The sequence below is a fragment of the Acipenser ruthenus genome, chromosome 44 (assembly GCF_902713425.1).
Source record: "Acipenser ruthenus chromosome 44, fAciRut3.2 maternal haplotype, whole genome shotgun sequence".
Taxonomy (NCBI): domain Eukaryota; kingdom Metazoa; phylum Chordata; class Actinopteri; order Acipenseriformes; family Acipenseridae; genus Acipenser; species Acipenser ruthenus.
Genome location: NC_081232.1, coordinates 4,897,998 through 4,917,286, shown reverse-complemented (window position 1 = coordinate 4,917,286; position 19,289 = coordinate 4,897,998). Strand labels below are relative to the sequence as shown.

Genomic DNA, 19,289 nt, shown 5'->3' with positions numbered 1-19,289 from the left:
AGAAATGCAATCGCCTGCGGCCACACCACCTTGAATAAGCCTGATCTCGTCTGATCTCAGAAGCTAAGCAATGTTGGGCTTGGTTAGTACTTGGATGGGAGACCACCTGGGAATATCAAGTGCTGCAGGCATTACATTTTACAATTGAAATGTGTGGAGGACAAAAGGAAATTTTGGAGGAATCACCCCCAGCTCACTAAACATAAAAGTCATGAAAGCAGAAATGCAAACGCCTGCGGCCACACCACCTTGAATAAGCCTGATCTCGTCTGATCTCAGAAGCTAAGCAATGTTGGGCTTGGTTAGTACTTGGATGGGAGACCACCTGGGAATATCAAGTGCTGCAGGCATTACATTTTACAATAGAAATGTGTGGAGGACAAAAGGAAATTTTGGAGGAATCACCCCCAGCTCACTAAACATAAAAGTCATGAAAGCAGAAATGCAATCGTCTGCGGCCACACCACCTTGAATAAGCCTGATCTCGTCTGATCTCAGAAGCTAAGCAATGTTGGGCTTGGTTAGTACTTGGATGGGAGACCACCTGGGAATATCAAGTGCTGCAGGCATTACATTTTACAATAGAAATGTGTGGAGGACAAAAGGAAATTTTGGAGGAATCACCCCCAGCTCACTAAACATAAAAGTCATGAAAGCAGAAATGCAATCGCCTGCGGCCACACCACCTTGAATAAGCCTGATCTCGTCTGATCTCAGAAGCTAAGCAATGTTGGGCTTGGTTAGTACTTGGATGGGAGACCACCTGGGAATATCAAGTGCTGCAGGCATTACATTTTTGTAATTACATTTTACAATTGAAATGTGTGGAGGACAAAAGGAAATTTTGGAGGAATCACCCCCAGCTCACTAAACATAAAAGTCATGAAAGCAGAAATGCAATCGCCTGCGGCCACACCACCTTGAATAAGCCTGATCTCGTCTGATCTCAGAAGCTAAGCAATGTTGGGCTTGGTTAGTACTTGGATGGGAGACCACCTGGGAATATCAAGTGCTGCAGGCATTACATTTTACAATTGAAATGTGTGGAGGACAAAAGGAAATTTTGGAGGAATCACCCCCAGCTCACTAAACATAAAAGTCATGAAAGCAGAAATGCAATCGCCTGCGGCCACACCACCTTGAATAAGCCTGATCTCGTCTGATCTCAGAAGCTAAGCAATGTTGGGCTTGGTTAGTACTTGGATGGGAGACCACCTGGGAATATCAAGTGCTGCAGGCATTACATTTTACAATTGAAATGTGTGGAGGACAAAAGGAAATTTTGGAGGAATCACCCCCAGCTCACTAAACATAAAAGTCATGAAAGCAGAAATGCAATCGTCTGCGGCCACACCACCTTGAATAAGCCTGATCTCGTCTGATCTCAGAAGCTAAGCAATGTTGGGCTTGGTTAGTACTTGGATGGGAGACCACCTGGGAATATCAAGTGCTGCAGGCATTACATTTTTGTAATTACATTTTACAATTGAAATGTGTGGAGGACAAAAGGAAATTTTGGAGGAATCACCCCCAGCTCACTAAACATAAAAGTCATGAAAGCAGAAACGCAATTGCCTGCGGCCACACCACCTTGAATAAGCCTGATCTCGTCTGATCTCAGAAGCTAAGCAATGTTGGGCTTGGTTAGTACTTGGATGGGAGACCACCTGGGAATATCAAGTGCTGCAGGCATTACATTTTACAATAGAAATGTGTGGAGGACAAAAGGAAATTTTGGAGGAATCACCCCCAGCTCACTAAACATAAAAGTCATGAAAGCAGAAATGCAATCGTCTGCGGCCACACCACCTTGAATAAGCCTGATCTCGTCTGATCTCAGAAGCTAAGCAATGTTGGGCTTGGTTAGTACTTGGATGGGAGACCACCTGGGAATATCAAGTGCTGCAGGCATTACATTTTACAATAGAAATGTGTGGAGGACAAAAGGAAATTTTGGAGGAATCACCCCCAGCTCACTAAACATAAAAGTCATGAAAGCAGAAATGCAATCGCCTGCGGCCACACCACCTTGAATAAGCCTGATCTCGTCTGACCTCAGAAGCTAAGCAATGTTGGGCTTGGTTAGTACTTGGATGGGAGACCACCTGGGAATATCAAGTGCTGCAGGCATTACATTTTTGTAATTACATTTTACAATTGAAATGTGTGGAGGACAAAAGGAAATTTTGGAGGAATCACCCCCAGCTCACTAAACATAAAAGTCATGAAAGCAGAAATGCAATCGCCTGCGGCCACACCACCTTGAATAAGCCTGATCTCGTCTGATCTCAGAAGCTAAGCAATGTTGGGCTTGGTTAGTACTTGGATGGGAGACCACCTGGGAATATCAAGTGCTGCAGGCATTACATTTTACAATAGAAATGTGTGGAGGACAAAAGGAAATTTTGGAGGAATCACCCCCAGCTCACTAAACATAAAAGTCATGAAAGCAGAAATGCAATCGCCTGCGGCCACACCACCTTGAATAAGCCTGATCTCGTCTGACCTCAGAAGCTAAGCAATGTTGGGCTTGGTTAGTACTTGGATGGGAGACCACCTGGGAATATCAAGTGCTGCAGGCATTACATTTTTGTAATTACATTTTACAATTGAAATGTGTGGAGGACAAAAGGAAATTTTGGAGGAATCACCCCCAGCTCACTAAACATAAAAGTCATGAAAGCAGAAATGCAATCGCCTGCGGCCACACCACCTTGAATAAGCCTGATCTCGTCTGATCTCAGAAGCTAAGCAATGTTGGGCTTGGTTAGTACTTGGATGGGAGACCACCTGGGAATATCAAGTGCTACAGGCATTACATTTTACAATTGAAATGTGTGGAGGACAAAAGGAAATTTTGGAGGAATCACCCCCAGCTCACTAAACATAAAAGTCATGAAAGCAGAAATGCAATCGCCTGCGGCCACACCACCTTGAATAAGCCTGATCTCGTCTGATCTCAGAAGCTAAGCAATGTTGGGCTTGGTTAGTACTTGGATGGGAGACCACCTGGGAATATCAAGTGCTGCAGGCATTACATTTTTGTAATTACATTTTACAATTGAAATGTGTGGAGGACAAAAGGAAATTTTGGAGGAATCACCCCCAGCTCACTAAACATAAAAGTCATGAAAGCAGAAATGCAATCGCCTGCGGCCACACCACCTTGAATAAGCCTGATCTCGTCTGATCTCAGAAGCTAAGCAATGTTGGGCTTGGTTAGTACTTGGATGGGAGACCACCTGGGAATATCAAGTGCTGCAGGCATTACATTTTACAATTGAAATGTGTGGAGGACAAAAGGAAATTTTGGAGGAATCACCCCCAGCTCACTAAACATAAAAGTCATGAAAGCAGAAATGCAATCGCCTGCGGCCACACCACCTTGAATAAGCCTGATCTCGTCTGATCTCAGAAGCTAAGCAATGTTGGGCTTGGTTAGTACTTGAATGGGAGACCACCTGGGAATATCAAGTGCTGCAGGCATTACATTTTAGTAATTACATTTTACAATTGAAATGTGTGGAGGACAAAAGGAAATTTTGGAGGAATCACCCCCAGCTCACTAAACATAAAAGTCATGAAAGCAGAAATGCAATCGCCTGCGGCCACACCACCTTGAATAAGCCTGATCTCGTCTGATCTCATAAGCTAAGCAATGTTGGGCTTGGTTAGTACTTGGATGGGAGACCACCTGGGAATATCAAGTGCTGCAGGCATTACAATTTTGCAATTACATTTTACAATTGATATGTGTGGAGGACAAAAGGAAATTTTGGAGGAATCACCCCCAGCTCACTAAACATAAAAGTCATGAAAGCAGAAATGCAATCGCCTGCGGCCACACCACCTTGAATAAGCCTGATCTCGTCTGATCTCAGAAGCTAAGCAATGTTGGGCTTGGTTAGTACTTGGATGGGAGACCACCTGGGAATATCAAGTGCTGCAGGCATTACATTTTTGTAATTACATTTTACAATTGAAATGTGTGGAGGACAAAAGGAAATTTTGGAGGAATCACCCCCAGCTCACTAAACATAAAAGTCATGAAAGCAGAACAGCAATCGCCTGCGGCCACACCGCCTTGAATAAGCCTGATCTCGTCTGATCTCAGAAGCTAAGCAATGTTGGGCTTGGTTAGTACTTGGATGGGAGACCACCTGGGAATATCAAGTGCTGCAGGCATTACATTTTTGTAATTACATTTTACAATTGAAATGTGTGGAGGACAAAAGGAAATTTTGGAGGAATCACCCCCAGCTCACTAAACATAAAAGTCATGAAAGCAGAAATGCAATCGCCTGCGGCCACACCACCTTGAATAAGCCTGATCTCGTCTGATCTCAGAAGCTAAGCAATGTTGGGCTTGGTTAGTACTTGGATGGGAGACCACCTGGGAATATCAAGTGCTGCAGGCATTACATTTTACAATTGAAATGTGTGGAGGACAAAAGGAAATTTTGGAGGAATCACCCCCAGCTCACTAAACATAAAAGTCATGAAAGCAGAAATGCAAACGCCTGCGGCCACACCACCTTGAATAAGCCTGATCTCGTCTGATCTCAGAAGCTAAGCAATGTTGGGCTTGGTTAGTACTTGGATGGGAGACCACCTGGGAATATCAAGTGCTGCAGGCATTACATTTTACAATAGAAATGTGTGGAGGACAAAAGGAAATTTTGGAGGAATCACCCCCAGCTCACTAAACATAAAAGTCATGAAAGCAGAAATGCAATCGTCTGCGGCCACACCACCTTGAATAAGCCTGATCTCGTCTGATCTCAGAAGCTAAGCAATGTTGGGCTTGGTTAGTACTTGGATGGGAGACCACCTGGGAATATCAAGTGCTGCAGGCATTACATTTTACAATAGAAATGTGTGGAGGACAAAAGGAAATTTTGGAGGAATCACCCCCAGCTCACTAAACATAAAAGTCATGAAAGCAGAAATGCAATCGCCTGCGGCCACACCACCTTGAATAAGCCTGATCTCGTCTGATCTCAGAAGCTAAGCAATGTTGGGCTTGGTTAGTACTTGGATGGGAGACCACCTGGGAATATCAAGTGCTGCAGGCATTACATTTTTGTAATTACATTTTACAATTGAAATGTGTGGAGGACAAAAGGAAATTTTGGAGGAATCACCCCCAGCTCACTAAACATAAAAGTCATGAAAGCAGAAATGCAATCGCCTGCGACCACACCACCTTGAATAAGCCTGATCTCGTCTGATCTCAGAAGCTAAGCAATGTTGGGCTTGGTTAGTACTTGGATGGGAGACCACCTGGGAATATCAAGTGCTGCAGGCATTACATTTTACAATTGAAATGTGTGGAGGACAAAAGGAAATTTTGGAGGAATCACCCCCAGCTCACTAAACATAAAAGTCATGAAAGCAGAAATGCAATCGCCTGCGGCCACACCACCTTGAATAAGCCTGATCTCGTCTGATCTCAGAAGCTAAGCAATGTTGGGCTTGGTTAGTACTTGGATGGGAGACCACCTGGGAATATCAAGTGCTGCAGGCATTACATTTTTGTAATTACATTTTACAATTGAAATGTGTGGAGGACAAAAGGAAATTTTGGAGGAATCACCCCCAGCTCACTAAACATAAAAGTCATGAAAGCAGAAATGCAATCGTCTGCGGCCACACCACCTTGAATAAGCCTGATCTCGTCTGATCTCAGAAGCTAAGCAATGTTGGGCTTGGTTAGTACTTGGATGGGAGACCACCTGGGAATATCAAGTGCTGCAGGCATTACATTTTTGTAATTACATTTTACAATTGAAATGTGTGGAGGACAAAAGGAAATTTTGGAGGAATCACCCCCAGCTCACTAAACATAAAAGTCATGAAAGCAGAAACGCAATTGCCTGCGGCCACACCACCTTGAATAAGCCTGATCTCGTCTGATCTCAGAAGCTAAGCAATGTTGGGCTTGGTTAGTACTTGGATGGGAGACCACCTGGGAATATCAAGTGCTGCAGGCATTACATTTTTGTAATTACATTTTACAATTGAAATGTGTGGAGGACAAAAGGAAATTTTGGAGGAATCACCCCCAGCTCACTAAACATAAAAGTCATGAAAGCAGAAATGCAATCGCCTGCGGCCACACCACCTTGAATAAGCCTGATCTCGTCTGATCTCAGAAGCTAAGCAATGTTGGGCTTGGTTAGTACTTGGATGGGAGACCACCTGGGAATATCAAGTGCTGCAGGCATTACATTTTACAATTGAAATGTGTGGAGGACAAAAGGAAATTTTGGAGGAATCACCCCCAGCTCACTAAACATAAAAGTCATGAAAGCAGAAATGCAATCGCCTGCGGCCACACCACCTTGAATAAGCCTGATCTCGTCTGATCTCAGAAGCTAAGCAATGTTGGGCTTGGTTAGTACTTGGATGGGAGACCACCTGGGAATATCAAGTGCTGCAGGCATTACGTTTTTGTAATTACATTTTACAATTGAAATGTGTGGACAAAAGGAAATTTTGGAGGAATCACCCCCAGCTCACTAAACATAAAAGTCATGAAAGCAGAAATGCAATCGCCTGCGGCCACACCACCTTGAATAAGCCTGATCTCGTCTGATCTCAGAAGCTAAGCAATGTTGGGCTTGGTTAGTACTTGGATGGGAGACCACCTGGGAATATCAAGTGCTGCAGGCATTACATTTTACAATTGAAATGTGTGGAGGACAAAAGGAAATTTTGGAGGAATCACCCCCAGCTCACTAAACATAAAAGTCATGAAAGCAGAAATGCAATCACCTGCGGCCACACCACCTTGAATAAGCCTGATCTCGTCTGATCTCAGAAGCTAAGCAATGTTGGGCTTGGTTAGTACTTGGATGGGAGACCACCTGGGAATATCAAGTGCTGCAGGCATTACATTTTTGTAATTACATTTTACAATTGAAATGTGTGGAGGACAAAAGGAAATTTTGGAGGAATCACCCCCAGCTCACTAAACATAAAAGTCATGAAAGCAGAAATGCAATCGCCTGCGGCCACACCACCTTGAATAAGCCTGATCTCGTCTGATCTCAGAAGCTAAGCAATGTTGGGCTTGGTTAGTACTTGGATGGGAGACCACCTGGGAATATCAAGTGCTGCAGGCATTACATTTTACAATTGAAATGTGTGGAGGACAAAAGGAAATTTTGGAGGAATCACCCCCAGCTCACTAAACATAAAAGTCATGAAAGCAGAAATGCAATCGCCTGCGGCCACACCACCTTGAATAAGCCTGATCTCGTCTGATCTCAGAAGCTAAGCAATGTTGGGCTTGGTTAGTACTTGGATGGGAGACCACCTGGGAATATCAAGTGCTGCAGGCATTACATTTTTGTAATTACATTTTACAATAGAAATGTGTGGAGGACAAAAGGAAATTTTGGAGGAATCACCCCCAGCTCACTAAACATAAAAGTCATGAAAGCAGAACAGCAATTGCCTGCGGCCACACCACCTTGAATAAGCCTGATCTCGTCTCATCTCAGAAGCTAAGCAATGTTGGGCTTGGTTAGTACTTGGATGGGAGACCACCTGGGAATATCAAGTGCTGCAGGCATTACATTTTACAATTGAAATGTGTGGAGGACAAAAGGAAATTTTGGAGGAATCACCCCCAGCTCACTAAACATAAAAGTCATGAAAGCAGAAATGCAATCACCTGCGGCCACACCACCTTGAATAAGCCTGATCTCGTCTGATCTCAGAAGCTAAGCAATGTTGGGCTTGGTTAGTACTTGGATGGGAGACCACCTGGGAATATCAAGTGCTGCAGGCATTACATTTTTGTAATTACATTTTACAATTGAAATGTGTGGAGGACAAAAGGAAATTTTGGAGGAATCACCCCCAGCTCACTAAACATAAAAGTCATGAAAGCAAAAATGCAATCGCCTGCGGCCACACCACCTTGAATAAGCCTGATCTCGTCTGATCTCAGAAGCTAAGCAATGTTGGGCTTGGTTAGTACTTGGATGGGAGACCACCTGGGAATATCATGTGCTGCAGGCATTACATTTTACAATAGAAATGTGTGGAGGACAAAAGGAAATTTTGGAGGAATCACCCCCAGCTCACTAAACATAAAAGTCATGAAAGCAGAACAGCAATTGCCTGCGGCCACACCACCTTGAATAAGCCTGATCTCGTCTCATCTCAGAAGCTAAGCAATGTTGGGCTTGGTTAGTACTTGGATGGGAGACCACCTGGGAATATCAAGTGCTGCAGGCATTACATTTTACAATTGAAATGTGTGGAGGACAAAAGGAAATTTTGGAGGAATCACCCCCAGCTCACTAAACATAAAAGTCATGAAAGCAGAAATGCAATCGCCTGCGGCCACACCACCTTGAATAAGCCTGATCTCGTCTGATCTCAGAAGCTAAGCAATGTTGGGCTTGGTTACTACTTGGATGGAAGACCACCTGGGAATATCAAGTGCTGCAGGCATTACATTTTACAATTGAAATGTGTGGAGGACAAAAGGAAATTTTGGAGGAATCACCCCCAGCTCACTAAACATAAAAGTCATGAAAGCAGAAATGCATTCGCCTGCGGCCACACCACCTTGAATAAGCCTGATCTCGTCTGATCTCAGAAGCTAAGCAATGTTGGGCTTGGTTAGTACTTGGATGGGAGACCACCTGGGAATATCAAGTGCTGCAGGCATTACGTTTTTGTAATTACATTTTACAATTGAAATGTGTGGACAAAAGGAAATTTTGGAGGAATCACCCCCAGCTCACTAAACATAAAAGTCATGAAAGCAGAAACGCAGTCGCCTGCGGCCACACCACCTTGAATAAGCCTGATCTCGTCTGATCTCAGAAGCTAAGCAATGTTGGGCTTGGTTAGTACTTGGATGGGAGACCACCTGGGAATATCAAGTGCTGCAGGCATTACATTTTACAATTGAAATGTGTGGAGGACAAAAGGAAATTTTGGAGGAATCACCCCCAGCTCACTAAACATAAAAGTCATGAAAGCAGAAATGCAATCACCTGCGGCCACACCACCTTGAATAAGCCTGATCTCGTCTGATCTCAGAAGCTAAGCAATGTTGGGCTTGGTTAGTACTTGGATGGGAGACCACCTGGGAATATCAAGTGCTGCAGGCATTACATTTTTGTAATTACATTTTACAATTGAAATGTGTGGAGGACAAAAGGAAATTTTGGAGGAATCACCCCCAGCTCACTAAACATAAAAGTCATGAAAGCAGAAATGCAATCGCCTGCGGCCACACCACCTTGAATAAGCCTGATCTCGTCTGATCTCAGAAGCTAAGCAATGTTGGGCTTGGTTAGTACTTGGATGGGAGACCACCTGGGAATATCAAGTGCTGCAGGCATTACATTTTACAATTGAAATGTGTGGAGGACAAAAGGAAATTTTGGAGGAATCACCCCCAGCTCACTAAACATAAAAGTCATGAAAGCAGAAATGCAATCGCCTGCGGCCACACCACCTTGAATAAGCCTGATCTCGTCTGATCTCAGAAGCTAAGCAATGTTGGGCTTGGTTAGTACTTGGATGGGAGACCACCTGGGAATATCAAGTGCTGCAGGCATTACATTTTTGTAATTACATTTTACAATTGAAATGTGTGGAGGACAAAAGGAAATTTTGGAGGAATCACCCCCAGCTCACTAAACATAAAAGTCATGAAAGCAGAAATGCAATCGCCTGCGGCCACACCACCTTGAATAAGCCTGATCTCGTCTGATCTCAGAAGCTAAGCAATGTTGGGCTTGGTTAGTACTTGGATGGGAGACCACCTGGGAATATCAAGTGCTGCAGGCATTACATTTTTGTAATTACATTTTACAATTGAAATGTGTGGAGGACAAAAGGAAATTTTGGAGGAATCACCCCCAGCTCACTAAACATAAAAGTCATGAAAGCAGAAATGCAATCGCCTGCGGCCACACCACCTTGAATAAGCCTGATCTCGTCTGATCTCAGAAGCTAAGCAATGTTGGGCTTGGTTAGTACTTGGATGGGAGACCACCTGGGAATATCAAGTGCTGCAGGCATTACATTTTTGTAATTACATTTTACAATTGAAATGTGTGGAGGACAAAAGGAAATTTTGGAGGAATCACCCCCAGCTCACTAAACATAAAAGTCATGAAAGCAGAACAGCAATCGCCTGCGGCCACACCACCTTGAATAAGCCTGATCTCGTCTGATCTCAGAAGCTAAGCAATGTTGGGCTTGGTTAGTACTTGGATGGGAGACCACCTGGGAATATCAAGTGCTGCAGGCATTACATTTTACAATTGAAATGTGTGGAGGACAAAAGGAAATTTTGGAGGAATCACCCCCAGCTCACTAAACATAAAAGTCATGAAAGCAGAAATGCAATCGCCTGCGGCCACACCACCTTGAATAAGCCTGATCTCGTCTGATCTCAGAAGCTAAGCAATGTTGGGCTTGGTTAGTACTTGGATGGGAGACCACCTGGGAATATCAAGTGCTGCAGGCATTACATTTTACAATTGAAATGTGTGGAGGACAAAAGGAAATTTTGGAGGAATCACCCCCAGCTCACTAAACATAAAAGTCATGAAAGCAGAAATGCAATCGCCTGCGGCCACACCACCTTGAATAAGCCTGATCTCGTCTGATCTCAGAAGCTAAGCAATGTTGGGCTTGGTTAGTACTTGGATGGGAGACCACCTTGGAATATTAAGTGCTGCAGGCATTACATTTTTGTAATTACATTTTACAATTGAAATGTGTGGAGGACAAAAGGAAATTTTGGAGGAATCACCCCCAGCTCACTAAACATAAAAGTCATGAAAGCAGAACAGCAATCGCCTGCGGCCACACCACCTTGAATAAGCCTGATCTCGTCTGATCTCAGAAGCTAAGCAATGTTGGGCTTGGTTAGTAATTGGATGGGAGACCACCTGGGAATATCAAGTGCTGCAGGCATTACATTTTTGTAATTACATTTTACAATTGAAATGTGTGGAGGACAAAAGGAAATTTTGGAGGAATCACCCCCAGCTCACTAAACATAAAAGTCATGAAAGCAGAAATGCAATCGCCTGCGGCCACACCACCTTGAATAAGCCTGATCTCGTCTGATCTCAGAAGCTAAGCAATGTTGGGCTTGGTTAGTACTTGGATGGGAGACCACCTGGGAATATCAAGTGCTGCAGGCATTACATTTTACAATTGAAATGTGTGGAGGACAAAAGGAAATTTTGGAGGAATCACCCCCAGCTCACTAAACATAAAAGTCATGAAAGCAGAAATGCAATCGCCTGCGGCCACACCACCTTGAATAAGCCTGATCTCGTCTGATCTCAGAAGCTAAGCAATGTTGGGCTTGGTTAGTACTTGGATGGGAGACCACCTGGGAATATCAAGTGCTGCAGGCATTACATTTTACAATTGAAATGTGTGGAGGACAAAAGGAAATTTTGGAGGAATCACCCCCAGCTCACTAAACATAAAAGTCATGAAAGCAGAACAGCAATCGCCTGCGGCCACACCACCTTGAATAAGCCTGATCTTGTCTGATCTCAGAAGCTAAGCAATGTTGGGCTTGGTTAGTACTTGGATGGGAGACCACCTGGGAATATCAAGTGCTGCAGGCATTACATTTTTGTAATTACATTTTACAATTGAAATGTGTGGAGGACAAAAGGAAATTTTGGAGGAATCACCCCCAGCTCACTAAACATAAAAGTCATGAAAGCAGAAATGCAATCGCCTGCGGCCACACCACCTTGAATAAGCCTGATCTCGTCTGATCTCAGAAGCTAAGCAATGTTGGGCTTGGTTAGTACTTGGATGGGAGACCACCTGGGAATATCAAGTGCTGCAGGCATTACATTTTTGTAATTACATTTTACAATTGAAATGTGTGGAGGACAAAAGGAAATTTTGGAGGAATCACCCCCAGCTCACTAAACATAAAAGTCATGAAAGCAGAAATGCAATCGCCTGCGGCCACACCACCTTGAATAAGCCTGATCTCGTCTGATCTCAGAAGCTAAGCAATGTTGGGCTTGGTTAGTACTTGGATGGGAGACCACCTGGGAATATCAAGTGCTGCAGGCATTACATTTTTGTAATTACATTTTACAATTGAAATGTGTGGAGGACAAAAGGAAATTTTGGAGGAATCACCCCCAGCTCACTAAACATAAAAGTCATGAAAGCAGAAATGCAATCGCCTGCGGCCACACCACCTTGAATAAGCCTGATCTCGTCTGATCTCAGAAGCTAAGCAATGTTGGGCTTGGTTAGTACTTGGATGGGAGACCACCTGGGAATATCAAGTGCTGCAGGCATTACATTTTACAATTGAAATGTGTGGAGGACAAAAGGAAATTTTGGAGGAATCACCCCCAGCTCACTAAACATAAAAGTCATGAAAGCAGAAATGCAATCGCCTGCGGCCACACCACCTTGAATAAGCCTGATCTCGTCTGATCTCAGAAGCTAAGCAATGTTGGGCTTGGTTAGTACTTGGATGGGAGACCACCTGGGAATATCAAGTGCTGCAGGCATTACATTTTTGTCATTACATTTTACAATTGAAATGTGTGGAGGACAAAAGGAAATTTTGGAGGAATCACCCCCAGCTCACTAAACATAAAAGTCATGAAAGCAGAAATGCAATCGCCTGCGGCCACACCACCTTGAATAAGCCTGATCTCGTCTGATCTCAGAAGCTAAGCAATGTTGGGCTTGGTTAGTACTTGGATGGGAGACCACCTGGGAATATCAAGTGCTGCAGGCATTACATTTTACAATTGAAATGTGTGGAGGACAAAAGGAAATTTTGGAGGAATCACCCCCAGCTCACTAAACATAAAAGTCATGAAAGCAGAAATGCAATCGCCTGCGGCCACACCACCTTGAATAAGCCTGATCTCGTCTGATCTCAGAAGCTAAGCAATGTTGGGCTTGGTTAGTACTTGGATGGGAGACCACCTGGGAATATCATGTGCTGCAGGCATTACATTTTACAATAGAAATGTGTGGAGGACAAAAGGAAATTTTGGAGGAATCACCCCCAGCTCACTAAACATAAAAGTCATGAAAGCAGAAAAGCAATTGCCTGCGGCCACACCACCTTGAATAAGCCTGATCTCGTCTCATCTCAGAAGCTAAGCAATGTTGGGCTTGGTTAGTACTTGGATGGGAGACCACCTGGGAATATCAAGTGCTGCAGGCATTACATTTTTGTAATTACATTTTACAATTGAAATGTGTGGAGGACAAAAGGAAATTTTGGAGGAATCACCCCCAGCTCACTAAACATAAAAGTCATGAAAGCAGAAATGCAATCGCCTGCGGCCACACCACCTTGAATAAGCCTGATCTCGTCTGATCTCAGAAGCTAAGCAATGTTGGGCTTGGTTAGTACTTGGATGGGAGACCACCTGGGAATATCAAGTGCTGCAGGCATTACATTTTACAATTGAAATGTGTGGAGGACAAAAGGAAATTTTGGAGGAATCACCCCCAGCTCACTAAACATAAAAGTCATGAAAGCAGAAATGCAATTGCCTGCGGCCACACCACCTTGAATAAGCCTGATCTCGTCTGATCTCAGAAGCTAAGCAATGTTGGGCTTGGTTAGTACTTGGATGGGAGACCACCTGGGAATATCAAGTGCTGCAGGCATTACATTTTACAATTGAAATGTGTGGAGGACAAAAGGAAATTTTGGAGGAATCACCCCCAGCTCACTAAACATAAAAGTCATGAAAGCAGAAATGCAATCGCCTGCGGCCACACCACCTTGAATAAGCCTGATCTCGTCTGATCTCAGAAGCTAAGCAATGTTGGGCTTGGTTAGTACTTGGATGGGAGACCACCTGGGAATATCAAGTGCTGCAGGCATTACATTTTTGTCATTACATTTTACAATAGAAATGTGTGGAGGACAAAAGGAAATTTTGGAGGAATCACCCCCAGCTCACTAAACATAAAAGTCATGAAAGCAGAAATGCAATCGCCTGCGGCCACACCACCTTGAATAAGCCTGATCTCGTCTGATCTCAGAAGCTAAGCAATGTTGGGCTTGGTTAGTACTTGGATGGGAGACCACCTGGGAATATCAAGTGCTGCAGGCATTACATTTTTGTAATTACATTTTACAATTGAAATGTGTGGAGGACAAAAGGAAATTTTGGAGGAATCACCCCCAGCTCACTAAACATAAAAGTCATGAAAGCAGAAATGCAATCGCCTGCGGCCACACCACCTTGAATAAGCCTGATCTCGTCTGATCTCAGAAGCTAAGCAATGTTGGGCTTGGTTAGTACTTGGATGGGAGACCACCTGGGAATATCAAGTGCTGCAGGCATTACATTTTTGTAATTACATTTTACAATTGAAATGTGTGGAGGACAAAAGGAAATTTTGGAGCTATCACCCCCAGCTCACTAAACATAAAAGTCATGAAAGCAGAAATGCAATCGCCTGCGGCCACACCACCTTGAATAAGCCTGATCTCGTCTGATCTCAGAAGCTAAGCAATGTTGGGCTTGGTTAGTACTTGGATGGGAGACCACCTGGGAATATCAAGTGCTGCAGGCATTACATTTTTGTAATTACATTTTACAATTGAAATGTGTGGAGGACAAAAGGAAATTTTGGAGGAATCACCCCCAGCTCACTAAACATAAAAGTCATGAAAGCAGAAATGCAATCGCCTGCGGCCACACCACCTTGAATAAGCCTGATCTCGTCTGATCTCAGAAGCTAAGCAATGTTGGGCTTGGTTAGTACTTGGATGGGAGACCACCTGGGAATATCAAGTGCTGCAGGCATTACATTTTTGTAATTACATTTTACAATTGAAATGTGTGGAGGACAAAAGGAAATTTTGGAGGAATCACCCCCAGCTCACTAAACATAAAAGTCATGAAAGCAGAAATGCAATCGCCTGCGGCCACACCACCTTGAATAAGCCTGATCTCAGAAGCTAAGCAATGTTGGGCTTGGTTAGTACTTGGATGGGAGACCACCTGGGAATATCAAGTGCTGCAGGCATTACATTTTACAATTGAAATGTGTGGAGGACAAAAGGAAATTTTGGAGGAATCACCCCCAGCTCACTAAACATAAAAGTCATGAAAGCAGAAATGCAATCGCCTGCGGCCACACCACCTTGAATAAGCCTGATCTCGTCTGATCTCAGAAGCTAAGCAATGTTGGGCTTGGTTAGTACTTGGATGGGAGACCACCTGGGAATATCAAGTGCTGCAGGCATTACATTTTACAATTGAAATGTGTGGAGGACAAAAGGAAATTTTGGAGGAATCACCCCCAGCTCACTAAACATAAAAGTCATGAAAGCAGAAATGCAATCGCCTGCGGCCACACCACCTTGAATAAGCCTGATCTCGTCTGATCTCAGAAGCTAAGCAATGTTGGGCTTGGTTAGTACTTGGATGGGAGACCACCTGGGAATATCAAGTGCTGCAGGCATTACATTTTTGTAATTACATTTTACAATTGAAATGTGTGGAGGACAAAAGGAAATTTTGGAGGAATCACCCCCAGCTCACTAAACATAAAAGTCATGAAAGCAGAAATGCAATCGCCTGCGGCCACACCACCTTGAATAAGCCTGATCTCGTCTGATCTCAGAAGCTAAGCAATGTTGGGCTTGGTTAGTACTTGGATGGGAGACCACCTGGGAATATCAAGTGCTGCAGGCATTACATTTTACAATTGAAATGTGTGGAGGACAAAAGGAAATTTTGGAGGAATCACCCCCAGCTCACTAAACATAAAAGTCATGAAAGCAGAAATGCAATCGCCTGCGGCCACACCACCTTGAATAAGCCTGATCTCATCTGATCTCAGAAGCTAAGCAATGTTGGGCTTGGTTAGTACTTGGATGGGAGACCACCTGGGAATATCAAGTGCTGCAGGCATTACATTTTTGTAATTACATTTTACATTTGAAATGTGTGGAGGACAAAAGGAAATTTTGGAGGAATCACCCCCAGCTCACTAAACATAAAAGTCATGAAAGCAGAAATGCAATCGCCTGCGGCCACACCACCTTGAATAAGCCTGATCTCGTCTGATCTCAGAAGCTAAGCAATGTTGGGCTTGGTTAGTACTTGGATGGGAGACCACCTGGGAATATCAAGTGCTGCAGGCATTACATTTTACAATTGAAATGTGTGGAGGACAAAAGGAAATTTTGGAGGAATCACCCCCAGCTCACTAAACATAAAAGTCATGAAAGCAGAAATGCAATCGCCTGCGGCCACACCACCTTGAATAAGCCTGATCTCGTCTGATCTCAGAAGCTAAGCAATGTTGGGCTTGGTTAGTACTTGGATGGGAGACCACCTGGGAATATCAAGTGCTGCAGGCATTACATTTTACAATTGAAATGTGTGGAGGACAAAAGGAAATTTTGGAGGAATCACCCCCAGCTCACTAAACATAAAAGTCATGAAAGCAGAAATGCAATCGCCTGCGGCCACACCACCTTGAATAAGCCTGATCTCGTCTGATCTCAGAAGCTAAGCAATGTTGGGCTTGGTTAGTACTTGGATGGGAGACCACCTGGGAATATCAAGTGCTGCAGGCATTACATTTTACAATTGAAATGTGTGGAGGACAAAAGGAAATTTTGGAGGAATCACCCCAGCTCACTAAACATAAAAGTCATGAAAGCAGAAATGCAATCGCCTGCGGCCACACCACCTTGAATAAGCCTGATCTCGTCTGATCTCAGAAGCTAAGCAATGTTGGGCTTGGTTAGTACTTGGATGGGAGACCACCTGGGAATATCAAGTGCTGCAGGCATTACATTTTAGTAATTACATTTTACAATTGAAATGTGTGGAGGACAAAAGGAAATTTTGGAGGAATCACCCCCAGCTCACTAAACATAAAAGTCATGAAAGCAGAAATGCAATCGCATGCGGCCACACCACCTTGAATAAGCCTGATCTCGTCTGATCTCAGAAGCTAAGCAATGTTGGGCTTGGTTAGTACTTGGATGGGAGACCACCTGGCAATATCAAGTGCTGCAGGCATTACATTTTTGTAATTACATTTTACAATTGAAATGTGTGGAGGACAAAAGGAAATTTTGGAGGAATCACCCCCAGCTCACTAAACATAAAAGTCATGAAAGCAGAAATGCAATCGCCTGCGGCCACACCACCTTGAATAAGCCTGATCTCGTCTGATCTCAGAAGCTAAGCAATGTTGGGCTTGGTTAGTACTTGGATGGGAGACCACCTGGGAATATCAAGTGCTGCAGGCATTACATTTTACAATTGAAATGTGTGGACGACAAAAGGAAATTTTGGAGGAATCACCCCCAGCTCACTAAACATAAAAGTCATGAAAGCAGAAATGCAATCGCCTGCGGCCACACCACCTTGAATAAGCCTGATCTCGTCTGATCTCAGAAGCTAAGCAATGTTGGGCTTGGTTAGTACTTGGATGGGAGACCACCTGGGAATATCAAGTGCTGCAGGCATTACATTTTACAATTGAAATGTGTGGAGGACAAAAGTAAATTTTGGAGGAATCACCCCCAGCTCACTAAACATAAAAGTCATGAAAGCAGAAATGCAATCGCCTGCGGCCACACCACCTTGAATAAGCCTGATCTCGTCTGATCTCAGAAGCTAAGCAATGTTGGGCTTGGTTAGTACTTGGATGGGAGACCACCTGGGAATATCAAGTGCTGCAGGCATTACATTTTACAATTGAAATGTGTGGAGGACAAAAGGAAATTTTGGAGGAATCACCCCCAGCTCACTAAACATAAAAGTCATGAAAGCAGAAATGCACTCGCCTGCGGCCACACCACCTTGAATAGGCCTGATCTCGTCTGATCTCAGAAGCTAAGCAATGTTGGGCTTGGTTAGTACTTGGATGGGAGACCACCTGGGAATATCAAGTGCTGCAGGCATTACATTTTACAATTGAAATGTGTGGAGGACAAAAGGAAATTTTGGAGGAATCACCCCCAGCTCACTAAACATAAAAGTCATGAAAGCAGAAATGCAATCGCCTGCGGCCACACCACCTTGAATAAGCCTGATCTCAGAAGCTAAGCAATGTTGGGCTTGGTTAGTACTTGGATGGGAGACCACCTGGGAATATCAAGTGCTGCAGGCATTACATTTTTGTAATTACATTTTACAATTGAAATGTGTGGAGGACAAAAGGAAATTTTGGAGGAATCACCCCCAGCTCACTAAACATAAAAGTCATGAAAGCAGAAATGCAATCCCCTGCGGCCACACCACCTTGAATAAGCCTGATCTCAGAAGCTAAGCAATGTTGGGCTTGGTTAGTACTTGGATGGGAGACCACCTGGGAATATCAAGTGCTGCAGGCATTACATTTTACAATTGAAATGTGTGGAGGACAAAAGGAAATTTTGGAGGAATCACCCCCAGCTCACTAAACATAAAAGTCATGAAAGCAGAAATGCAATCCCCTGCGGCCACACCACCTTGAATAAGCCTGATCTCAGAAGCTAAGCAATGTTGGGCTTGGTTAGTACTTGGATGGGAGACCACCTGGGAATATCAAGTGCTGCAGGCATTACATTTTACAATTGAAATGTGTGGAGGACAAAAGGAAATTTTGGAGGAATCACCCCCAGCTCACTAAACATAAAAGTCATGAAAGCAGAAATGCAATCGCCTGCGGCCACACCACCTTGAATAAGCCTGATCTCGTCTGATCTCAGAAGCTAAGCAATGTTGGGCTTGGTTAGTACTTGGATGGGAGACCACCTGGGAATATCAAGTGCTGCAGGCATTACATTTTAGTAATTACATTTTACAATTGAAATGTGTGGAGGACAAAAGGAAATTTTGGAGGAATCACCCCCAGCTCACTAAACATAAAAGTCATGAAAGCAGAAATGCAATCGCCTGCGGCCACACCACCTTGAATAAGCCTGATCTCGTCTGATCTCAGAAGCTAAGCAATGTTGGGCTTGGTTAGTACTTGGATGGGAGACCACCTGGGAATATCAAGTGCTGCAGTCATTACATTTTTGTAATTACATTTTACAATTGAAATGTGTGGAGGACAAAAGGAAATTTTGGAGGAATCACCCCCAGCTCACTAAACATAAAAGTCATGAAAGCAGAAATGCAATCGCCTGCGGCCACACCACCTTGAATAAGCCTGATCTCGTCTGATCTCAGAAGCTAAGCAATGTTGGGCTTTTTAGTACTTGGGTGGGAGACCACCTGGGAATATCAAGTGCTGCAGGCATTACATTTTACAATTGA

The 19,289-nt window shown here is 43.8% G+C and overlaps 77 non-coding genes and 9 pseudogenes across 77 annotated transcripts; all 86 read left to right on the top strand.

The window, feature by feature from the left end:
- The first annotated feature begins 12 nt into the window (after positions 1–12).
- On the top strand, positions 13–131 carry LOC131718331 (5S ribosomal RNA). The gene has a single exon (XR_009317230.1). It is a non-coding gene; the product is annotated as a 5S ribosomal RNA (ribosomal RNA).
- A 100-nt stretch (positions 132–231) lies between these two features.
- On the top strand, positions 232–350 carry LOC131718330 (5S ribosomal RNA). Its single transcript, XR_009317229.1, has one exon. It is a non-coding gene; the product is annotated as a 5S ribosomal RNA (ribosomal RNA).
- Positions 351–450: 100 nt separating this feature from the next.
- LOC131710083 (5S ribosomal RNA) lies at positions 451–569 on the top strand. The gene has a single exon (XR_009311953.1). It is a non-coding gene; the product is annotated as a 5S ribosomal RNA (ribosomal RNA).
- Positions 570–669: 100 nt separating this feature from the next.
- On the top strand, positions 670–788 carry LOC131718328 (5S ribosomal RNA). Its single transcript, XR_009317227.1, has one exon. It is a non-coding gene; the product is annotated as a 5S ribosomal RNA (ribosomal RNA).
- A 114-nt stretch (positions 789–902) lies between these two features.
- LOC131718327 (5S ribosomal RNA) lies at positions 903–1,021 on the top strand. Its single transcript, XR_009317226.1, has one exon. It is a non-coding gene; the product is annotated as a 5S ribosomal RNA (ribosomal RNA).
- A 100-nt stretch (positions 1,022–1,121) lies between these two features.
- Positions 1,122–1,240, top strand: LOC131718326 (5S ribosomal RNA). The gene has a single exon (XR_009317225.1). It is a non-coding gene; the product is annotated as a 5S ribosomal RNA (ribosomal RNA).
- A 100-nt stretch (positions 1,241–1,340) lies between these two features.
- On the top strand, positions 1,341–1,459 carry LOC131710082 (5S ribosomal RNA). The gene has a single exon (XR_009311952.1). It is a non-coding gene; the product is annotated as a 5S ribosomal RNA (ribosomal RNA).
- A 114-nt stretch (positions 1,460–1,573) lies between these two features.
- LOC131718325 (5S ribosomal RNA) lies at positions 1,574–1,692 on the top strand. Its single transcript, XR_009317224.1, has one exon. It is a non-coding gene; the product is annotated as a 5S ribosomal RNA (ribosomal RNA).
- Positions 1,693–1,792: 100 nt separating this feature from the next.
- On the top strand, positions 1,793–1,911 carry LOC131710081 (5S ribosomal RNA). The gene has a single exon (XR_009311951.1). It is a non-coding gene; the product is annotated as a 5S ribosomal RNA (ribosomal RNA).
- A 100-nt stretch (positions 1,912–2,011) lies between these two features.
- Positions 2,012–2,130, top strand: LOC131709946 (5S ribosomal RNA). The gene has a single exon (XR_009311810.1). It is a non-coding gene; the product is annotated as a 5S ribosomal RNA (ribosomal RNA).
- Positions 2,131–2,244: 114 nt separating this feature from the next.
- LOC131718324 (5S ribosomal RNA) lies at positions 2,245–2,363 on the top strand. Its single transcript, XR_009317223.1, has one exon. It is a non-coding gene; the product is annotated as a 5S ribosomal RNA (ribosomal RNA).
- Positions 2,364–2,463: 100 nt separating this feature from the next.
- On the top strand, positions 2,464–2,582 carry LOC131709945 (5S ribosomal RNA). Its single transcript, XR_009311809.1, has one exon. It is a non-coding gene; the product is annotated as a 5S ribosomal RNA (ribosomal RNA).
- A 114-nt stretch (positions 2,583–2,696) lies between these two features.
- LOC131711664 (5S ribosomal RNA) lies at positions 2,697–2,815 on the top strand. Its single transcript, XR_009313552.1, has one exon. It is a non-coding gene; the product is annotated as a 5S ribosomal RNA (ribosomal RNA).
- Positions 2,816–2,915: 100 nt separating this feature from the next.
- LOC131718322 (5S ribosomal RNA) lies at positions 2,916–3,034 on the top strand. The gene has a single exon (XR_009317221.1). It is a non-coding gene; the product is annotated as a 5S ribosomal RNA (ribosomal RNA).
- A 114-nt stretch (positions 3,035–3,148) lies between these two features.
- LOC131718321 (5S ribosomal RNA) lies at positions 3,149–3,267 on the top strand. The gene has a single exon (XR_009317220.1). It is a non-coding gene; the product is annotated as a 5S ribosomal RNA (ribosomal RNA).
- A 100-nt stretch (positions 3,268–3,367) lies between these two features.
- LOC131710260 (5S ribosomal RNA) lies at positions 3,368–3,486 on the top strand. The gene has a single exon (XR_009312131.1). It is a non-coding gene; the product is annotated as a 5S ribosomal RNA (ribosomal RNA).
- A 114-nt stretch (positions 3,487–3,600) lies between these two features.
- Positions 3,601–3,719, top strand: LOC131712238 (5S ribosomal RNA). Its single transcript, XR_009314131.1, has one exon. It is a non-coding gene; the product is annotated as a 5S ribosomal RNA (ribosomal RNA).
- A 114-nt stretch (positions 3,720–3,833) lies between these two features.
- Positions 3,834–3,952, top strand: LOC131718320 (5S ribosomal RNA). Its single transcript, XR_009317219.1, has one exon. It is a non-coding gene; the product is annotated as a 5S ribosomal RNA (ribosomal RNA).
- A 114-nt stretch (positions 3,953–4,066) lies between these two features.
- Positions 4,067–4,185, top strand: LOC131720631 (5S ribosomal RNA). The gene has a single exon (XR_009319528.1). It is a non-coding gene; the product is annotated as a 5S ribosomal RNA (ribosomal RNA).
- Positions 4,186–4,299: 114 nt separating this feature from the next.
- Positions 4,300–4,418, top strand: LOC131718319 (5S ribosomal RNA). The gene has a single exon (XR_009317218.1). It is a non-coding gene; the product is annotated as a 5S ribosomal RNA (ribosomal RNA).
- Positions 4,419–4,518: 100 nt separating this feature from the next.
- On the top strand, positions 4,519–4,637 carry LOC131718318 (5S ribosomal RNA). The gene has a single exon (XR_009317217.1). It is a non-coding gene; the product is annotated as a 5S ribosomal RNA (ribosomal RNA).
- A 100-nt stretch (positions 4,638–4,737) lies between these two features.
- LOC131710079 (5S ribosomal RNA) lies at positions 4,738–4,856 on the top strand. Its single transcript, XR_009311949.1, has one exon. It is a non-coding gene; the product is annotated as a 5S ribosomal RNA (ribosomal RNA).
- Positions 4,857–4,956: 100 nt separating this feature from the next.
- LOC131718317 (5S ribosomal RNA) lies at positions 4,957–5,075 on the top strand. Its single transcript, XR_009317216.1, has one exon. It is a non-coding gene; the product is annotated as a 5S ribosomal RNA (ribosomal RNA).
- Positions 5,076–5,189: 114 nt separating this feature from the next.
- Positions 5,190–5,308, top strand: LOC131711358 (5S ribosomal RNA). The gene has a single exon (XR_009313242.1). It is a non-coding gene; the product is annotated as a 5S ribosomal RNA (ribosomal RNA).
- A 100-nt stretch (positions 5,309–5,408) lies between these two features.
- Positions 5,409–5,527, top strand: LOC131718316 (5S ribosomal RNA). The gene has a single exon (XR_009317215.1). It is a non-coding gene; the product is annotated as a 5S ribosomal RNA (ribosomal RNA).
- A 114-nt stretch (positions 5,528–5,641) lies between these two features.
- On the top strand, positions 5,642–5,760 carry LOC131710078 (5S ribosomal RNA). The gene has a single exon (XR_009311948.1). It is a non-coding gene; the product is annotated as a 5S ribosomal RNA (ribosomal RNA).
- Positions 5,761–5,874: 114 nt separating this feature from the next.
- LOC131718315 (5S ribosomal RNA) lies at positions 5,875–5,993 on the top strand. The gene has a single exon (XR_009317214.1). It is a non-coding gene; the product is annotated as a 5S ribosomal RNA (ribosomal RNA).
- Positions 5,994–6,107: 114 nt separating this feature from the next.
- LOC131718314 (5S ribosomal RNA) lies at positions 6,108–6,226 on the top strand. Its single transcript, XR_009317213.1, has one exon. It is a non-coding gene; the product is annotated as a 5S ribosomal RNA (ribosomal RNA).
- Positions 6,227–6,326: 100 nt separating this feature from the next.
- Positions 6,327–6,445, top strand: LOC131718313 (5S ribosomal RNA). The gene has a single exon (XR_009317212.1). It is a non-coding gene; the product is annotated as a 5S ribosomal RNA (ribosomal RNA).
- A 111-nt stretch (positions 6,446–6,556) lies between these two features.
- On the top strand, positions 6,557–6,675 carry LOC131718311 (5S ribosomal RNA). Its single transcript, XR_009317210.1, has one exon. It is a non-coding gene; the product is annotated as a 5S ribosomal RNA (ribosomal RNA).
- A 100-nt stretch (positions 6,676–6,775) lies between these two features.
- On the top strand, positions 6,776–6,894 carry LOC131710836 (5S ribosomal RNA). Its single transcript, XR_009312718.1, has one exon. It is a non-coding gene; the product is annotated as a 5S ribosomal RNA (ribosomal RNA).
- A 114-nt stretch (positions 6,895–7,008) lies between these two features.
- Positions 7,009–7,127, top strand: LOC131718310 (5S ribosomal RNA). Its single transcript, XR_009317209.1, has one exon. It is a non-coding gene; the product is annotated as a 5S ribosomal RNA (ribosomal RNA).
- Positions 7,128–7,227: 100 nt separating this feature from the next.
- LOC131718309 (5S ribosomal RNA) lies at positions 7,228–7,346 on the top strand. The gene has a single exon (XR_009317208.1). It is a non-coding gene; the product is annotated as a 5S ribosomal RNA (ribosomal RNA).
- A 114-nt stretch (positions 7,347–7,460) lies between these two features.
- Positions 7,461–7,579, top strand: LOC131713472 (5S ribosomal RNA; annotated as a pseudogene).
- A 100-nt stretch (positions 7,580–7,679) lies between these two features.
- On the top strand, positions 7,680–7,798 carry LOC131710835 (5S ribosomal RNA). Its single transcript, XR_009312717.1, has one exon. It is a non-coding gene; the product is annotated as a 5S ribosomal RNA (ribosomal RNA).
- Positions 7,799–7,912: 114 nt separating this feature from the next.
- On the top strand, positions 7,913–8,031 carry LOC131711028 (5S ribosomal RNA). The gene has a single exon (XR_009312910.1). It is a non-coding gene; the product is annotated as a 5S ribosomal RNA (ribosomal RNA).
- A 100-nt stretch (positions 8,032–8,131) lies between these two features.
- LOC131713470 (5S ribosomal RNA) lies at positions 8,132–8,250 on the top strand (annotated as a pseudogene).
- Positions 8,251–8,350: 100 nt separating this feature from the next.
- Positions 8,351–8,469, top strand: LOC131713164 (5S ribosomal RNA). Its single transcript, XR_009315048.1, has one exon. It is a non-coding gene; the product is annotated as a 5S ribosomal RNA (ribosomal RNA).
- Positions 8,470–8,569: 100 nt separating this feature from the next.
- On the top strand, positions 8,570–8,688 carry LOC131718308 (5S ribosomal RNA). Its single transcript, XR_009317207.1, has one exon. It is a non-coding gene; the product is annotated as a 5S ribosomal RNA (ribosomal RNA).
- A 111-nt stretch (positions 8,689–8,799) lies between these two features.
- LOC131718307 (5S ribosomal RNA) lies at positions 8,800–8,918 on the top strand. Its single transcript, XR_009317206.1, has one exon. It is a non-coding gene; the product is annotated as a 5S ribosomal RNA (ribosomal RNA).
- Positions 8,919–9,018: 100 nt separating this feature from the next.
- Positions 9,019–9,137, top strand: LOC131710833 (5S ribosomal RNA). The gene has a single exon (XR_009312715.1). It is a non-coding gene; the product is annotated as a 5S ribosomal RNA (ribosomal RNA).
- Positions 9,138–9,251: 114 nt separating this feature from the next.
- LOC131718306 (5S ribosomal RNA) lies at positions 9,252–9,370 on the top strand. Its single transcript, XR_009317205.1, has one exon. It is a non-coding gene; the product is annotated as a 5S ribosomal RNA (ribosomal RNA).
- A 100-nt stretch (positions 9,371–9,470) lies between these two features.
- On the top strand, positions 9,471–9,589 carry LOC131718305 (5S ribosomal RNA). Its single transcript, XR_009317204.1, has one exon. It is a non-coding gene; the product is annotated as a 5S ribosomal RNA (ribosomal RNA).
- Positions 9,590–9,703: 114 nt separating this feature from the next.
- On the top strand, positions 9,704–9,822 carry LOC131718304 (5S ribosomal RNA). Its single transcript, XR_009317203.1, has one exon. It is a non-coding gene; the product is annotated as a 5S ribosomal RNA (ribosomal RNA).
- Positions 9,823–9,936: 114 nt separating this feature from the next.
- Positions 9,937–10,055, top strand: LOC131718303 (5S ribosomal RNA). Its single transcript, XR_009317202.1, has one exon. It is a non-coding gene; the product is annotated as a 5S ribosomal RNA (ribosomal RNA).
- Positions 10,056–10,169: 114 nt separating this feature from the next.
- Positions 10,170–10,288, top strand: LOC131718302 (5S ribosomal RNA). Its single transcript, XR_009317201.1, has one exon. It is a non-coding gene; the product is annotated as a 5S ribosomal RNA (ribosomal RNA).
- Positions 10,289–10,388: 100 nt separating this feature from the next.
- Positions 10,389–10,507, top strand: LOC131718300 (5S ribosomal RNA). Its single transcript, XR_009317199.1, has one exon. It is a non-coding gene; the product is annotated as a 5S ribosomal RNA (ribosomal RNA).
- A 100-nt stretch (positions 10,508–10,607) lies between these two features.
- On the top strand, positions 10,608–10,726 carry LOC131712754 (5S ribosomal RNA). Its single transcript, XR_009314643.1, has one exon. It is a non-coding gene; the product is annotated as a 5S ribosomal RNA (ribosomal RNA).
- A 114-nt stretch (positions 10,727–10,840) lies between these two features.
- Positions 10,841–10,959, top strand: LOC131712331 (5S ribosomal RNA). The gene has a single exon (XR_009314226.1). It is a non-coding gene; the product is annotated as a 5S ribosomal RNA (ribosomal RNA).
- A 114-nt stretch (positions 10,960–11,073) lies between these two features.
- Positions 11,074–11,192, top strand: LOC131718299 (5S ribosomal RNA). The gene has a single exon (XR_009317198.1). It is a non-coding gene; the product is annotated as a 5S ribosomal RNA (ribosomal RNA).
- A 100-nt stretch (positions 11,193–11,292) lies between these two features.
- Positions 11,293–11,411, top strand: LOC131718298 (5S ribosomal RNA). Its single transcript, XR_009317197.1, has one exon. It is a non-coding gene; the product is annotated as a 5S ribosomal RNA (ribosomal RNA).
- Positions 11,412–11,511: 100 nt separating this feature from the next.
- LOC131711841 (5S ribosomal RNA) lies at positions 11,512–11,630 on the top strand. Its single transcript, XR_009313730.1, has one exon. It is a non-coding gene; the product is annotated as a 5S ribosomal RNA (ribosomal RNA).
- Positions 11,631–11,744: 114 nt separating this feature from the next.
- Positions 11,745–11,863, top strand: LOC131718297 (5S ribosomal RNA). The gene has a single exon (XR_009317196.1). It is a non-coding gene; the product is annotated as a 5S ribosomal RNA (ribosomal RNA).
- Positions 11,864–11,977: 114 nt separating this feature from the next.
- LOC131718296 (5S ribosomal RNA) lies at positions 11,978–12,096 on the top strand. Its single transcript, XR_009317195.1, has one exon. It is a non-coding gene; the product is annotated as a 5S ribosomal RNA (ribosomal RNA).
- A 114-nt stretch (positions 12,097–12,210) lies between these two features.
- LOC131718295 (5S ribosomal RNA) lies at positions 12,211–12,329 on the top strand. Its single transcript, XR_009317194.1, has one exon. It is a non-coding gene; the product is annotated as a 5S ribosomal RNA (ribosomal RNA).
- Positions 12,330–12,429: 100 nt separating this feature from the next.
- LOC131718294 (5S ribosomal RNA) lies at positions 12,430–12,548 on the top strand. Its single transcript, XR_009317193.1, has one exon. It is a non-coding gene; the product is annotated as a 5S ribosomal RNA (ribosomal RNA).
- A 114-nt stretch (positions 12,549–12,662) lies between these two features.
- On the top strand, positions 12,663–12,781 carry LOC131718293 (5S ribosomal RNA). Its single transcript, XR_009317192.1, has one exon. It is a non-coding gene; the product is annotated as a 5S ribosomal RNA (ribosomal RNA).
- A 100-nt stretch (positions 12,782–12,881) lies between these two features.
- LOC131711027 (5S ribosomal RNA) lies at positions 12,882–13,000 on the top strand. Its single transcript, XR_009312909.1, has one exon. It is a non-coding gene; the product is annotated as a 5S ribosomal RNA (ribosomal RNA).
- A 100-nt stretch (positions 13,001–13,100) lies between these two features.
- Positions 13,101–13,219, top strand: LOC131713469 (5S ribosomal RNA; annotated as a pseudogene).
- Positions 13,220–13,333: 114 nt separating this feature from the next.
- On the top strand, positions 13,334–13,452 carry LOC131718292 (5S ribosomal RNA). Its single transcript, XR_009317191.1, has one exon. It is a non-coding gene; the product is annotated as a 5S ribosomal RNA (ribosomal RNA).
- A 100-nt stretch (positions 13,453–13,552) lies between these two features.
- Positions 13,553–13,671, top strand: LOC131718291 (5S ribosomal RNA). The gene has a single exon (XR_009317190.1). It is a non-coding gene; the product is annotated as a 5S ribosomal RNA (ribosomal RNA).
- Positions 13,672–13,771: 100 nt separating this feature from the next.
- LOC131718289 (5S ribosomal RNA) lies at positions 13,772–13,890 on the top strand. Its single transcript, XR_009317188.1, has one exon. It is a non-coding gene; the product is annotated as a 5S ribosomal RNA (ribosomal RNA).
- A 114-nt stretch (positions 13,891–14,004) lies between these two features.
- LOC131718288 (5S ribosomal RNA) lies at positions 14,005–14,123 on the top strand. The gene has a single exon (XR_009317187.1). It is a non-coding gene; the product is annotated as a 5S ribosomal RNA (ribosomal RNA).
- A 114-nt stretch (positions 14,124–14,237) lies between these two features.
- LOC131718287 (5S ribosomal RNA) lies at positions 14,238–14,356 on the top strand. The gene has a single exon (XR_009317186.1). It is a non-coding gene; the product is annotated as a 5S ribosomal RNA (ribosomal RNA).
- Positions 14,357–14,470: 114 nt separating this feature from the next.
- LOC131718286 (5S ribosomal RNA) lies at positions 14,471–14,589 on the top strand. The gene has a single exon (XR_009317185.1). It is a non-coding gene; the product is annotated as a 5S ribosomal RNA (ribosomal RNA).
- Positions 14,590–14,703: 114 nt separating this feature from the next.
- Positions 14,704–14,822, top strand: LOC131718285 (5S ribosomal RNA). The gene has a single exon (XR_009317184.1). It is a non-coding gene; the product is annotated as a 5S ribosomal RNA (ribosomal RNA).
- Positions 14,823–14,936: 114 nt separating this feature from the next.
- LOC131715067 (5S ribosomal RNA) lies at positions 14,937–15,045 on the top strand (annotated as a pseudogene).
- A 100-nt stretch (positions 15,046–15,145) lies between these two features.
- LOC131718284 (5S ribosomal RNA) lies at positions 15,146–15,264 on the top strand. Its single transcript, XR_009317183.1, has one exon. It is a non-coding gene; the product is annotated as a 5S ribosomal RNA (ribosomal RNA).
- A 100-nt stretch (positions 15,265–15,364) lies between these two features.
- LOC131718283 (5S ribosomal RNA) lies at positions 15,365–15,483 on the top strand. Its single transcript, XR_009317182.1, has one exon. It is a non-coding gene; the product is annotated as a 5S ribosomal RNA (ribosomal RNA).
- A 114-nt stretch (positions 15,484–15,597) lies between these two features.
- Positions 15,598–15,716, top strand: LOC131718282 (5S ribosomal RNA). Its single transcript, XR_009317181.1, has one exon. It is a non-coding gene; the product is annotated as a 5S ribosomal RNA (ribosomal RNA).
- A 100-nt stretch (positions 15,717–15,816) lies between these two features.
- LOC131717757 (5S ribosomal RNA) lies at positions 15,817–15,935 on the top strand. The gene has a single exon (XR_009316648.1). It is a non-coding gene; the product is annotated as a 5S ribosomal RNA (ribosomal RNA).
- Positions 15,936–16,049: 114 nt separating this feature from the next.
- LOC131718281 (5S ribosomal RNA) lies at positions 16,050–16,168 on the top strand. Its single transcript, XR_009317180.1, has one exon. It is a non-coding gene; the product is annotated as a 5S ribosomal RNA (ribosomal RNA).
- A 100-nt stretch (positions 16,169–16,268) lies between these two features.
- On the top strand, positions 16,269–16,387 carry LOC131718280 (5S ribosomal RNA). The gene has a single exon (XR_009317179.1). It is a non-coding gene; the product is annotated as a 5S ribosomal RNA (ribosomal RNA).
- A 100-nt stretch (positions 16,388–16,487) lies between these two features.
- Positions 16,488–16,606, top strand: LOC131718278 (5S ribosomal RNA). The gene has a single exon (XR_009317177.1). It is a non-coding gene; the product is annotated as a 5S ribosomal RNA (ribosomal RNA).
- A 99-nt stretch (positions 16,607–16,705) lies between these two features.
- On the top strand, positions 16,706–16,824 carry LOC131718277 (5S ribosomal RNA). Its single transcript, XR_009317176.1, has one exon. It is a non-coding gene; the product is annotated as a 5S ribosomal RNA (ribosomal RNA).
- A 114-nt stretch (positions 16,825–16,938) lies between these two features.
- LOC131713761 (5S ribosomal RNA) lies at positions 16,939–17,057 on the top strand (annotated as a pseudogene).
- Positions 17,058–17,171: 114 nt separating this feature from the next.
- LOC131718276 (5S ribosomal RNA) lies at positions 17,172–17,290 on the top strand. Its single transcript, XR_009317175.1, has one exon. It is a non-coding gene; the product is annotated as a 5S ribosomal RNA (ribosomal RNA).
- Positions 17,291–17,390: 100 nt separating this feature from the next.
- Positions 17,391–17,509, top strand: LOC131718275 (5S ribosomal RNA). The gene has a single exon (XR_009317174.1). It is a non-coding gene; the product is annotated as a 5S ribosomal RNA (ribosomal RNA).
- A 100-nt stretch (positions 17,510–17,609) lies between these two features.
- Positions 17,610–17,728, top strand: LOC131718274 (5S ribosomal RNA). Its single transcript, XR_009317173.1, has one exon. It is a non-coding gene; the product is annotated as a 5S ribosomal RNA (ribosomal RNA).
- Positions 17,729–17,828: 100 nt separating this feature from the next.
- LOC131709913 (5S ribosomal RNA) lies at positions 17,829–17,947 on the top strand. Its single transcript, XR_009311777.1, has one exon. It is a non-coding gene; the product is annotated as a 5S ribosomal RNA (ribosomal RNA).
- A 100-nt stretch (positions 17,948–18,047) lies between these two features.
- LOC131715066 (5S ribosomal RNA) lies at positions 18,048–18,156 on the top strand (annotated as a pseudogene).
- Positions 18,157–18,270: 114 nt separating this feature from the next.
- Positions 18,271–18,379, top strand: LOC131715926 (5S ribosomal RNA; annotated as a pseudogene).
- A 100-nt stretch (positions 18,380–18,479) lies between these two features.
- Positions 18,480–18,588, top strand: LOC131715925 (5S ribosomal RNA; annotated as a pseudogene).
- Positions 18,589–18,688: 100 nt separating this feature from the next.
- On the top strand, positions 18,689–18,807 carry LOC131718273 (5S ribosomal RNA). The gene has a single exon (XR_009317172.1). It is a non-coding gene; the product is annotated as a 5S ribosomal RNA (ribosomal RNA).
- A 114-nt stretch (positions 18,808–18,921) lies between these two features.
- On the top strand, positions 18,922–19,040 carry LOC131710562 (5S ribosomal RNA). The gene has a single exon (XR_009312440.1). It is a non-coding gene; the product is annotated as a 5S ribosomal RNA (ribosomal RNA).
- A 114-nt stretch (positions 19,041–19,154) lies between these two features.
- On the top strand, positions 19,155–19,272 carry LOC131713962 (5S ribosomal RNA; annotated as a pseudogene).
- Positions 19,273–19,289: the final 17 nt, after the last annotated feature.